Here is a 13174-nt window from a genome sequence, read left to right as displayed (position 1 = left end):
TTTAGCAGTACGTTACTGCTGATTCAATGCAACCAGGAAATTCCCTAAATGAACTTTAATTTATTTAAACAAGTTTCCCAAATTGGTCTTAATTTATTTGTGTGAACTAATTATTTTCTAAATCTCTGACTTATGGGAAATATCAATGTGATTATTATATTAAGTTTTACTTTGAGTTTAAAAAATCTAAATAAATGCTTTAAATTCTATAATTTATATAAGATATAACTCAATTTCAACCAAAATGCACATTACGTCCATAAAATATAATGTAACTACCTATGAATTTCTTAGCTTTCTCTCTTTCACAGAACAATTTAATGGGAAGTCTTGTGTTTTGTGTGTCACTTCAGGTAATGCATTTAATCTTCTCAAGCCTGAGTTTCTAAATATTCAAATAAGGATGATAATAATTGTTCTGCCAGCTCATTTGGTTATTATGCAATGAAGTAGTTCTATAAATTTCAAAGACTCAGTTGACAATTAACACTAATTTTCCAAATTGGTGGTGGGGGGGGGAATCCCAACACCGTGATTTATATCATTTTAAAGATTTGAGTGAGACTCAAGAAGTAATTTTATCAAGAATAAAAAGCATAGAAACTGTCCAGTTTTAGTAATTTCTCACAGAATCATTTATCTCAACATTGATTTGTTTTTTAAATGAGGGCCTGAATTGGAATAATTGAAATTGAGGGAGGGAGAAGATGAGATTACTGACATGAGAAATATTAATGGAAGACATGAGTGAGTGTGTGAAACAAGGTGTGGAAGAATGAAAATGCACTATAGGTTTATTTTACACTTAGGGGATAGTTGCATAGTTATGGTGTTGACTAAAATGATGTACACAAAAAGAAAAGCCAATTGAAAATTGAGGGAATGAACTGACAAATGGCTATTTAGATGCTGGCAGTGCTGGCAATGTGTGACTCTCAAGGTGTCAGCTAGAAAATCATGGCCTATGGCTGGTAAAAACCTCATATTTGAGTGTATTAATTTAGAAATCATGTGTGAAGAGTTTGCAGTTGTTTTAGGAACTAATGGAATTATTAGGTAGGGAGTATAAGAGATATAAGGAAATAAGGCCAATGACAAGTTTGAAGAAAATTAGGGAATTTAAAAGAAAACAATATGAGAAGAATCCATAGATGATCTTAAAAGGATAGGACAAGATCCAGGAGAGAGGAAAGAGAAAGGAACTTCAAAAATTATGGAGATAATGGAAAATATAGAAGGTTAAAATTATGTAAAGATACTAAGGATTGGCTTGTTATTAAATTAAATTATATTAAAAAATTCCTGTATTTAAAAACAAAGTGAATTTTACTTAAAAAGATTTGGAGATTATAATATTGCTAAAATATCACTAATCTAAGAAAAGATTTGCATTATTGTTCTTTCAAATAGTGAATGACAATTGTTTATTTAAGTGTCTTTGAGGAGCGTTCAACAAATTTCATTGCTAATTGATAATCAGTTAAAATAAATGAAAGCTTTTCTGCTGTTTAAAGCAGAATTATTGTGAAAATATGATTTAATTTATGCAGATTTTTAAAGGAAAAGGCAGAAGTTTTCATTTATTGATTTATTTGTTTAAATATGTTTATTAATCACTGATATATGTCAATCACTTGGGTAAAAATTTATTTGCTTCCTTCATGATTCATATAATACAATGGAAATAAATTGAGTAGAAAATTAAACCAATAAATATATACTTGTGAGTTGTGATAAGTGCTATAAAGGGAAAACATTAGGGGCAATTACTTCCTATAGAGTCATCACAGAAGGCCTCTTTGAAGAGGTAATATTTAAGATCAATATTTAAGACCTCAAATATGAAAAGGAGAGAGTCATCTGAAGAATGAGAAGTACATTAAGTCCCATTGCTATGAACTGAATCCTGCCTCCGCAAAGACTTAACCCTGCTTCCTGTGGAGGATCTTTGAAGTTTCTACTAGTTACACTGAGGCCAAACTGAATTAAGTGGGTTGTAATCCAATATGATTAGAGTCCTTGTAAGCAGGGGAAATTAAGACACAGTCAGTAGGACACAAGAGACAGGCCATGTACATCTCTGCATGGAGACAGAGATTAAGTTACAGATTTCTGGCATGCCACCTCTGGAATGCCACAGACTTTAGAGAAAGCATGATCCAGTCAACACCTCAATTTTGGACTTCTAGCCTCCAAAACTGTGAGACAATAAATTCCTTTTGTTTAAACCAACTGTTCTGTGATATTTGTTAAAGCAGCCCTAGCAAACTAAGACAACCATATAAAGATAACCTCATTTAACACTCACAACAATCCTGTGAGGTAAGGTTTATATAATCATTAGAATTAACTTTTGCAAAATATAAGAGAAAATTCAAATACCTAATCAAGTTTCATTGCCTAAATAAGTATTGTTTTATTCCCTCTCTTGAAACAAATCTGGCCTGATATGGAGCTCTTTATCATCAGGTAGCAGGATTCTTCTGTCTTCTACATAGCTGTTCTGCATGCATACCTTTCATTCTTAAGGAACCTTCTGGTCTAGTCCTAGATAACTTCTGAATTACCAGCCATCAGATCCAGGTTCCAGGAAGGAAGGAGGAAAGGGCAAAAATAAAAGAAGGCATGCTGTCTAATTAAGTCATTCTTTAAAGAGTTTTCCTGCAATGGGACTTAATCCAATGCTAATTGAATGCTGTTCACCTATATTCTACAAGGAGGACTGGTAAATGTGGTTTGATAGCTGGGTACACTATAACACCCAATAAAAAGATTCTGTTCCTTATGAAGAAAGACAGAATGGGTAGTGGGTAGGCAGGTATTAAAATGCATAATGCACATCAGGATGCTGAGGCTTAGAGAGGTTAGGTTAATTATATAAATTCAAATAAGTATTAAAAATCTTTCATTCAGAATTTGTATTGAACACATTTCTTCTCTCTGTTGAGATACTATTATCCTCATATAGCTTCTCAATTCATGCTTGATTTCCACAGTAAGTTCCTAACTGGCCACCCATGAAAATAACCCTTTGTTATATGTTGACTACATTATTCCTTTACTCTCCTACACACACACACACACACACACACACACACACACACACACACACACACACCCCACATGTGCTTACATGCATTAACAAATGGCTCCATATTTCGTACGAATTGAATTTTAAGTTTTCCTATTTTATTTATTTATTTTCTTAAATTTTAATTTTGAAATAATTTCAAACTTAAAACAAATTTTCAAAATAATACAAACCCCTGACATAGGACACCAACATTCCCCCACCCAGATACCTAGATCCAGCAACTTTTAATGTTTTGCCACATTGGCTGTATCACTCTATCAATCCATCTCTCTTTCTGTTTATCTACTTTCTAAACATTTCAGAGTAGGTTGTATACATTATGCTCCTTGCCCTCCTTGCACACTTAATATTGCCATACACTTTTCTCAAGAGCAAGGATATTAAGTTATGTAATCTCCTTATGTACATTTATGAAGTTCAGGAATTTTAAGATGGATATAAAGCCTACTGTCTATACTGCAATGTTTTCATATGTTCCAATGATGTACTTTTGGAATTTTTCTCATCCATTATTATATCCAATCTGCATTCATGGATTGTCCTTAATTGTCATTATCTCTTTAATTTCTCTCTTTCTTTTTAATTGTGAAAACATATATACAGCATGAACCCTTCCATCTCTACCATTCCCAAATATACAATTCAGTGGGGTTAATCATACTCACAATCTTGTGCTACCCTTACTGCCATCTGTCAACAGAACTCTCCTATTTCCCAAATAGAATCCTTGTATCTGTTATGCATTAAATCCCCATTCTCCCTCCTCCCCCTTTCCTGGTTATTGTACTATATTTTCTGCCTCTGTGAATTTGCATTTTCTACTTATTTCATATAAGTAGAGTCATATACCTGTCCCTTTGTATCTGATTTATTTCACTTAACATTATGTCTTCAAAGTCCATTTATGTAGTAGCATGTATGAGAACTTCATCCCTTTTTAGAACTGAATAATATCCCATTGTGTGTATGTACTACACTTTGTCCATTCATCTGCTGGTGGATATTTGGATAACTTCCACCTTTTGGAGACTGTGAATAATGGTGCTATTAACTTTGGTGTATGAATATCTATCTGAGTTTCTGCTATTGGTTGTTTGATTATAAACTTAGAAGTAAGATTGCCAGATCATATGATTGTTCTATGTTTAACTTTTTGAGGAACCATCAAATTGTTTTCCACATGAGCTACACCATTTCACTCACTTAAAAACAATGTACTAAGATCCCATTTCTCCATACCCTTGCCAGCATGCCATTTTCAATTTTTTAATAATAGCCATTTTAGTGGGTATGAAGCGGTATCTCATTGGGATACTGATTAATATTTCCTTGATGGCTAATGATATTTAGAATTTATTCGTGTGCTTATTGGCTATTTGTATACCATTTTGGAGAAATGTCTACTCAAATTATTTGCCCATTTTAGGAAACCTTCTCATTTCTTTCTGTCCATATTTTTCCAATATTTTCTTTGTGATTACCATGGAGCTTAAATTTAACATCGGGCATCTAAAACAACCTCATTAGTTTTGATACCAACTTAACATCAATAATACACACCTACTTTGTTCTTTTACTCTTCTCTCTCCCCACATTTACGTAGTTTTTGTTGCAGTTTACATATTTACACATTATAAGTCCAATACCATTGATTTATCATTACTTTTTTATGCACTTGCATTTTAGATCCTGTAGGAAGTAAAAGGTGAGGTTACGAACCAAAAATACAATAATACTGGCATTTATATTTACCCATTGTATTACTGTTACTGGAGATCTTTATTTCTTCAAGTGACTTCAATTTTTCTTAGTATCTTTTCCTTTCAACCTGAAGTACTCCATGAGTACTTTTAATAGGGCCAGTCTAATGATGATGAACTCCCTCAGAATTTATCTGAGAATGTTTTAATCTCACCCTCATTTTTGAAAGACAGCTTTGTTAGATACAGGATTCTTGGTTGGAAATTTTTGCTTTCAGCACTTTAAATAACGTCATCCCACTGCCTTCTTGACTCTATGGTCTTCAGTGAAAAATTGGAACTTGGCCTTAATGAATCTCCCTTTACATGAAACACTGCTTCTCTCTTGTGGCTTTCAGAATTCTCTTTATGTTTGGCATTCATCAGTTTTCTTATGACCTGTCTTGGTGTAGATCTATTTGGGTTTATATTGCTTGGAGTTCTTTGAACTTCTTGGATATGTATAGTAATTTCCCTTGTCAAATTTGGGAAGTTTATAGCCAGTATTTTTTTGAATATTCTTTCTGTACCTTTGTATCTTCTCCTTCTGGAATTCTCACAGTATATATATTGACTTGCTTGATGGTGTCCTACAGTTCTCTCAGACTCTACTTTTCTTCATTCTTCTTTCTTTCTGCTCCTCATACTTAATAAACTAAATAGTAATATCTTCAGTTTCACTGATTCTTTCTTCTGCCAGCTCCAATTGTTGTTGAAACCTCTCTATATAGTATATCTATCTATCTTTCTTTCTCTCTCTCTTCTTTCTTTCTATTTATCTGTCTTTCTATGTATCCATCTGTTTATAGTAGTCTTCAGCCCTGTTTGTTTCCTTTTCATGATTTCTGTCTCTTTATTGGCACTCTCATTGTGTTTATCTACCATTTTCCTGATTTCCTTAAGTTCTTTGTCCACATTTTCCTTTAGCTCTTTGAGCATAATTAGGACCATTTTAAAAAGTCTTTGTCTGGTGTGTCCAATCTCTGGTCTTCCTCATATCAAGCTGGGGGGAGTAAGTTATGGTGATGTTGGTGCCATAAATCAGAGGCAGCCTGGGGGGGTCAGAAAATCATGCAAGGCACTAGAAGACTGGGATCCCCAGCCAGCTGAGACCCTGGGCAAGTAAGAGGACTGCTCTGCTCACTTGTGAACTGGGGAAGAAAGGATCCTTACACAGTATTCCTTGTGGAGCTGCTGTAAGGTTTGGACACTGGTGTGAGGAGTGCTTTGCAAACTATAAAGAACTGTATGCATACATGGATGTGAAGTGAAGACCACATCTAGGGCCCAGAATGAGTTTTTTGCAACCCCTATGCAGAACAATAAAGTCACCTGTGGCAACTGGGAAAAAAATTCTAATTCTTTATCCTGCTGCTTTGCATGAGCCATCATTTCCTGTTTCTTTCTGTGTTTTGTTGCAACCTGAGACTTTTGATATTTTAATATGTTGTCTCTGAAATTTAGACAGATATCTATCCCTTAAGCTTTTATTACACTAGTGTTATGATAGAGATTTCCTTGAATGCCAAAAACTAAGAGAGAGAGAGAGAGAGAGAACTTTTCTCCATTTGTATAGATTTGCCTCCATAAATGCTCTCCTTCAAAGTTTAGCTGTCTAACAATACATTTAGATAATAGCCTGGGGCACATTGTAGCATCCTCCCTGGTCTTCTCTGAGCATGCATGTGTACTCCAAGGAATTCCTCCATTTACCTGGATCTTAAAGTTCCCTTTTCCCTAGGAAATAGTGTTTCCTCACATTCCCATGCACTGCATTGTATGTCCCACAGCCAGCAAACCTTTACCCTACAGCATTCTGAAACAAGTGTCCTGGTTTATTCCTTCACGCTTCCACCAGGCATATTGGTATAGACATACATGCTCCTAGTATGTGTACAAGGATTACTCTGTTCATTTCAGAGCCAGTACCAGGGACTCAGTCTGGGAGCATGGGCTAGTTCTGCACTGAGCTGATGAGGGCATGCAGGAGGCACAATGAAACTCTACCATTTCTTAATTGTCTTTTTCTGGATTTGGTGATTTCCCCATTACTTCAACCCTTTCACTATTTTCCAGACTTTTAGAAAGATGATGCTGACAGCTCTTGTTTGTTGCTTAAAGCTTCTGTAGGGAGAAAGAGCTCAGGAGCTGCTTAGTACTCCACCTTGGTGAGTGGAAACCTCCCTATATCATTTTTCAATGTTGTTCATCTTTGTGTTTAGAATCAACCACTCGCATAAAGAAACATTAAATCTATGCTTTGTTAATCTGTTTCCTTTACTCATTTTAAGACTGTGCTTATTTCTATTAATGGGTGTAGCTCTAGCCCCAAAAACTCCAAAAACTTTCTCTAACTATATAACCATTCTTGAACTCTCTCATTGTAAGAGCTTTAACTAATTGTATTAATTCTCTCTTTTATAAATCTGTGATGGATTTATTTCCCAGCAAGATTGTAAGGAATTTAAAAGCACGGTCAATTTATTATACTACTTCTATATTCCTCCAGCACCTGTCGCAATAGGGAATATAGTAAGATTAAAATAAAAAAATTGATAATTTTGCTTGTTTTCTCAATTATCTTGTTTTAAGTATTATTGTTAATCTTAGGTATCAGTATTTCTACACGTGTATCATGGTAATGCCATTTTGAATTAGAAAATATTGCATTCTGATGGTAGACTTTAGGTTATTAATGACACCTTTTACAACTTTGTAAGAAAGAATCAGAATTCCTGGGAAGATGTTTATCATAATTGCCATCAATATATCAGCTTAATTTACTGAGTTCCAACTAAGTATAGCACATTAAAATAAAGGTTATTTATGGCTATATCATAGTTCTGGTTTTATATATGCGATCACACTTCTATGATTCAAAGTTTGGGTAATTCTCACCTCAACAAAGATTTGTTAAACCATGACATCTTTTAAAAAGCAATATATAGATTCATTATATACATGATGATAATGATAAGGTTATATGTAGTAAAATGCCCATATACATATACACATAAATGTTTATGAACTTAAAATGAAACAGCTAAATTATTGTCATTGATATTGGGAAATCAATATGGTTATTATTTCATGTAAAACTGAAATTGGGCAAAAATTATGCTTTGAAAAACAATTCTAAACAGTAGGAAAATGTTTAGAGATTAGAAAGTTTATGGCTTTCTACAAATCCATTTACAGTCTCTTTCTTTTTGTAAGTATTTATTAAACATCTAGTATTTCTCAAGAATTCTTACAGTTGCTTTTTACATACAATAATGTATAACTGATTTTAATAGAATTCAGAAAACTACACCATTCACTTGGAAACCAGATTTTGAATTTGAAAGATGTTTTAATTGAAAATAGTTTTTTAGAGCTTCTAAAATCTCAAAAAAAAAAAAAAATGCCATGATGCTGCCTGAGTTCTTCATAAACCCATCACTCACGTGACAAGTTATCACTGACATTGTGGGCAGGAGGTTAGTTGTAATTGCATGGTCACCTGGGCTATCCTATAATTTGAAGTAGAGTCCTTCTGCTGTATCAGGCTTGACAGTCTATTATTTCTAAGCATTAGTGCCAGGATGCTCTTTAAATCTGCTATGGAATTGGGAAGAAGTGATTTAGTTGCTTGATTTAGTACTCACCTCTTACTGTCTGCTTCAGGCCACTTTACTGGCAAGGGCCGAATGTGAACAGAATTAAAATTCAGATGCAACCAAAGATGTAAAAACTGACATGAAACAACAGGAAATGAAAATAAAACCCTGCCTTGCATATTGTTGATGAGTATGTAAATCACTGGGTATCCTGAACTACTAATTTCCTTTTAGAGAATTTCCAAATTGAACATAAAAAATAGATTTTAATGAATGAGTCCCTGTACAGATTGAATCCTCTACTGGATTTTTTTAAGCAACAGGGAAAACCAAAGACATTTTCCCCCCCTGAAGAGAAGAGGAAGATTGAAAAGGGAGTGACAACCTCATTTCTTAAGAGGACACGAAATATACTTGAGTAAAAACATTAACTCCTTAAACTAAGGAATTTTTTTTAAACTTTGCAAAAATTAGTACTAAAATTATAATGCATTATGTTTTTTCTTTACACAGTTTAGGATTAATAAGACTAAGTTTAGAAGCTGCTCATACTTTCTGCACTGTTTTTGCTAATGGAAGCTGATATTATCAATGTGCCATATTTAGATTCATCCCCTTTTCATAATTATATGCAAACATCCACAGAAAGCTAATTATACCTTATTATGTAAGAAATGACTTAGGAAGCATTTTGTGTCCTATCATTTTCTGGCAAATGATTTGTTTTCAAACTGACCATCCATTAAACTGCCATCAGTATAATAAAATTAATTAGCAGATAATATTAAACCTTTGATTATTCATTTATTTAGCTAAATATTTTAAAATAAGAATGCATGTAAGCTTACTTCCCAGCACATTTGAGTTCCTACCAGAGTGACCACTCTCAGGTTTTTATATCAACCTATAAGAAATTATTGATTGAAAATAGAGTGCTATTTTTTTTTTAAATGCTACAGACTTGTTTTTGGTTCTCTTTTGTTAAAAAATTTTAAAGTTGAGGCTATATTCTTTATCCCAAGTCCCAGCCCTGTCCAGAGAGAAAATATACTTAAGTATTCATTTTTATATTTCATATTTGTATGTGTATCTCCATTCCAGTGTATAATATTATTTTGTTAGTTACACAAAGTTCACATAATTGACAAATATTTTATTCATTTTAAAAGTATTTTTTCTGCACCATTAATTTCTCATGATTTATGGTTTTGATGTACATAGATCTACTTTTTTTTAATTTAATTGTGGTATAGTATCTATAATAAGTTGTTTCTAATTTTTTCACTATTACAAGTAATAGCAAAATAAACAACTGACTCTTGTATGCCTATGTGATCTATGTAGAAATTAAATTTAGCCAGGAATTGCCAAATTTCTCTCCTAAATGAATTTGCACTTATTTCACACTCCTACCAGCACTATATACAAATTCTCTTTTTTGTTACGTCCTCGCCAACTCTTGGTAAAATAATCATTTTAAATGGTTCTAATCTGATATCTGTGAATTAGTATCTCATGGTAGTTAAAATTTATATTTCCACAACCTAAGGTAAGAACGACCATCTTTCTATGTTTACTATCAGTACAGGTTTTCTCTTCTCTGACATTCTATTCATGGGTTTTTGGCTATTTATCAGCTGGATTAATTGCTTTTTTTTTTCATTTTGAAGGCAAAGAATAGGATGAAAGGAAAGAAAATGATTGAGATGCTGAAGTCTTAGAAGGAGGTGGAAGTGGGACAATAGAATATTTGCAGTCATTCAATGCAGTTAGTATATGAGTGACATCCACTACAAATAAGCAAAGCACAAGTTTCATGGCATTTTGGTGGCCTTAGTATCAGAGATCAGGCTTAATTTGTTACTGAAATACAGTAACATAACCAGAGAATTGCTTTACCATTAATTTATTTTCTTTTAGCCTTGTATAATATTCTAAAGCTATAAGATATAAGTTTCTAACAAATTATGGGAAATAAAATTATTTGTACACAATTATAATTCTATTAAATCAACATAGAATTGCAATTGATGTGATAATTTAACATTTTCCCTCTTTGCCATTTAATTATAACCAACATGAAAGGACCGTAAACCTTGAAATATTTGAGACTAGATACTCTGTCTTGTTGTTCTTTGTGTTTCTAGCACTTGGCACAGTCATATAGAGTGACCAGATGTCCCGGTATGTCTGAAACAGTTCCAGTACATTCCATTTATATTCACTAATTTTAATAAAGCCTTTTTCACTCTCAGGATTGTTCTGAATCTGATAGTAATTTATCTGATGACTAATAATATTTGATAAATAAAAAATAATGTCCACCATCAATTGAAAGCTTACTGCGTATCAGATATTAGGGTAAATACTGACATGATTCATTCCAACAATCCAAAGAACTAGGCAGTATTTTTAGACCATATATTATATGTGGAAACTGAGGCTTAGAGAGTAATTTTCCTGAGTAACTGGAAAAGTCAGTTAGAGCCAATCTTGCTCATCTCCTTATCTTCAGTGCCTATGATGTTACTTAGCTACCAAGAGATTTTCAAAATACCTTTGTTCAGTGCCTGAAAGAAAGAGAAGAAAACTTCTGGAAACTCCCCATGGAACTTATTTTAAAAAAAAAGGAAATGAAGAAATTTGATAAGCTATAACTTTGATTATTCTTATACCATTTCTAGACTGGTATATTCATGATTTACTCATGTCAGGGGCCTTCATTTTAGGACTTTGAGATTGTGTGTTTTTAGTAAGGTCATTGTGTTTTCACTTCTTTTTGTTTTTTGCTTGAGAAAGTCTGTATTTTAAAATGTGAAAACTTGAAGGTAGAAATCACTGCTTTTTAGAGTCAAGTATATAGTTTCCAATGGTTCCAATGGGTGTAGAAGGTTACCTAAATGAGCTGCAGCTGTGTGTCAGTACAATTTAAGAGGAGACTTGGGGCAAACAGATTGATAACCACTTTAGACAGGAGCAAAATATATTGCATGAATATATTTCAGCTTAAAATATGAAAAGCTATATATTAGATTCATTATAGAAATTAAAATTGTGATTTTTAGACATATTATCATTATTTCATTGCCCTGGGACAAAAAAATCAAAGACTTTTGAATGAATGAATGAAATTTATCCTAATTTTTTTCTCTTATAACCATGGTCTTATAAGTGAATTTAAACATAAATTGACATTACCTGTCAACCACCAATTACATTAATGTATCAGTTCCAAGATATATGTAGTTAATAGTCTTTCTGTGGTAAAATATTGTATAACAACATACTTTGAAAACATCTTGTACTTGACTCTTCTTAAGATCTAAGATGCATACTGTAGTAATAAACATGGGGCAAGATATGTCAGATATTTCTAATAGAGGAAAAATAACAGCTACTGCATCAACAAAAAGTTGTGGCCACTTGATGATACAAATCATTATGGGGAGTACACTAGATTACTCTTTGAAGGATTAGATACTTTTAAATGCAAAATTCAAGAGCCTCTCCTTTGATTTGTAAGAGCAGCTAGTACATCTGTTATGTATTTGTATATTGTATACTTGGTGTTTCAGCAGCTATAAAATCTGTTCTTTATCTTGGGAAAATATTGTGTGGGTACTCTTAAAAACTTCTTTAATGATACAGAATATTACCAGGATTTTATTCAAAATTTACACGTTAAAATAATACAGATAAACTATGCTATATGTGCACCTGAAAATATTTAACTATTTTTATCAAGAGGTTATTTCATAATACTCCATTTCCCTAATCCAAGTAAATTTGACTTGGATTCCAAACAAATTCCAAACAAGTATATTGGAATCTAGACAACACAGCCCCGACCTTCTAGAAACTTGCAGTTTAGACAGAGAAAGCGGATGCAAATACTCAATTACAAAAACTGAGCAATGTGATATGTGGTATACAAATGCTACAGTCTGCATATAGCAAAGGAGCCCATGTCTGTTTTAGAAATATAAGACAATGCATAAACAATTTGGATAACAATTTGGAGTAATCACATCATAGTGTACTTAGTCATTGTTAGATAGATTGAGAAAGCAAAATGGTTGTCTTGTTCTCTAGACTTTGGCTTAGACTCACTCAATTCTCCTTTGATTCAGTCACTTCAAAATATTTTATCTTTTTTAAAAACTGTATCTATTTTTTTTCACCAGTAACTTTCTCTGATAAGCACTGAAATAAATCTGAGAACTAAGATATCAAGATTTTTGTGGCATAAATTTCAATTACACTACTTTCAATTCTCTGTAAAAATCCCATTCCTATTGTTTCATAGATTTCCTTGATTATATGGTCAATTAGAAATATAATTAAAGAAAAAGTACAGAGAAAGAAACATGCAAAGTGGTAAGATTTTTTTTTTTATGTTTACAAATTTGCTTAGAAAGAGAGACCAAATTGTTTGCCAGACCATTGCTTTAAATCATTCCTGAGCATTTCAGTTTAATTTTTAAATATAGGCTTTCTCAAGAGTTTCATGGTCCTGGCTTAATAGTCTTGGCTCGTGTGAAAGTGAAACATCCACCACTTCTCTTTTATATTCCAGGTTGGAAAATAAACCTTTGAACTTGAAACCTTGCCTGTAGGCATCTATGTATCTAAATCCCATAGTCAGTAGTTTCATTTTTCTCAGGAAGAGCTGGAAGCAACTAAAAAATATCAAGAGGAATCTGAAAATTCACCCAAAGAGCTTGGAACATACTTTTTATTAT

General features: G+C 32.9%; 1 protein-coding gene across 6 annotated transcripts in view; it reads left to right on the top strand.

Moving 5' to 3' along the window:
- Positions 1-13174, top strand: part of EPHA5 (EPH receptor A5) — a 402903-nt gene that overhangs the window by 148725 nt on the left and 241004 nt on the right. The window lies entirely within an intron of this gene.

This window comes from Choloepus didactylus, chromosome 3 (genome assembly GCF_015220235.1).
Source record: "Choloepus didactylus isolate mChoDid1 chromosome 3, mChoDid1.pri, whole genome shotgun sequence".
Classification (NCBI taxonomy): Eukaryota; Metazoa; Chordata; class Mammalia; order Pilosa; family Megalonychidae; genus Choloepus; species Choloepus didactylus.
This window is presented reverse-complemented; position numbering and strand designations above follow the sequence as displayed.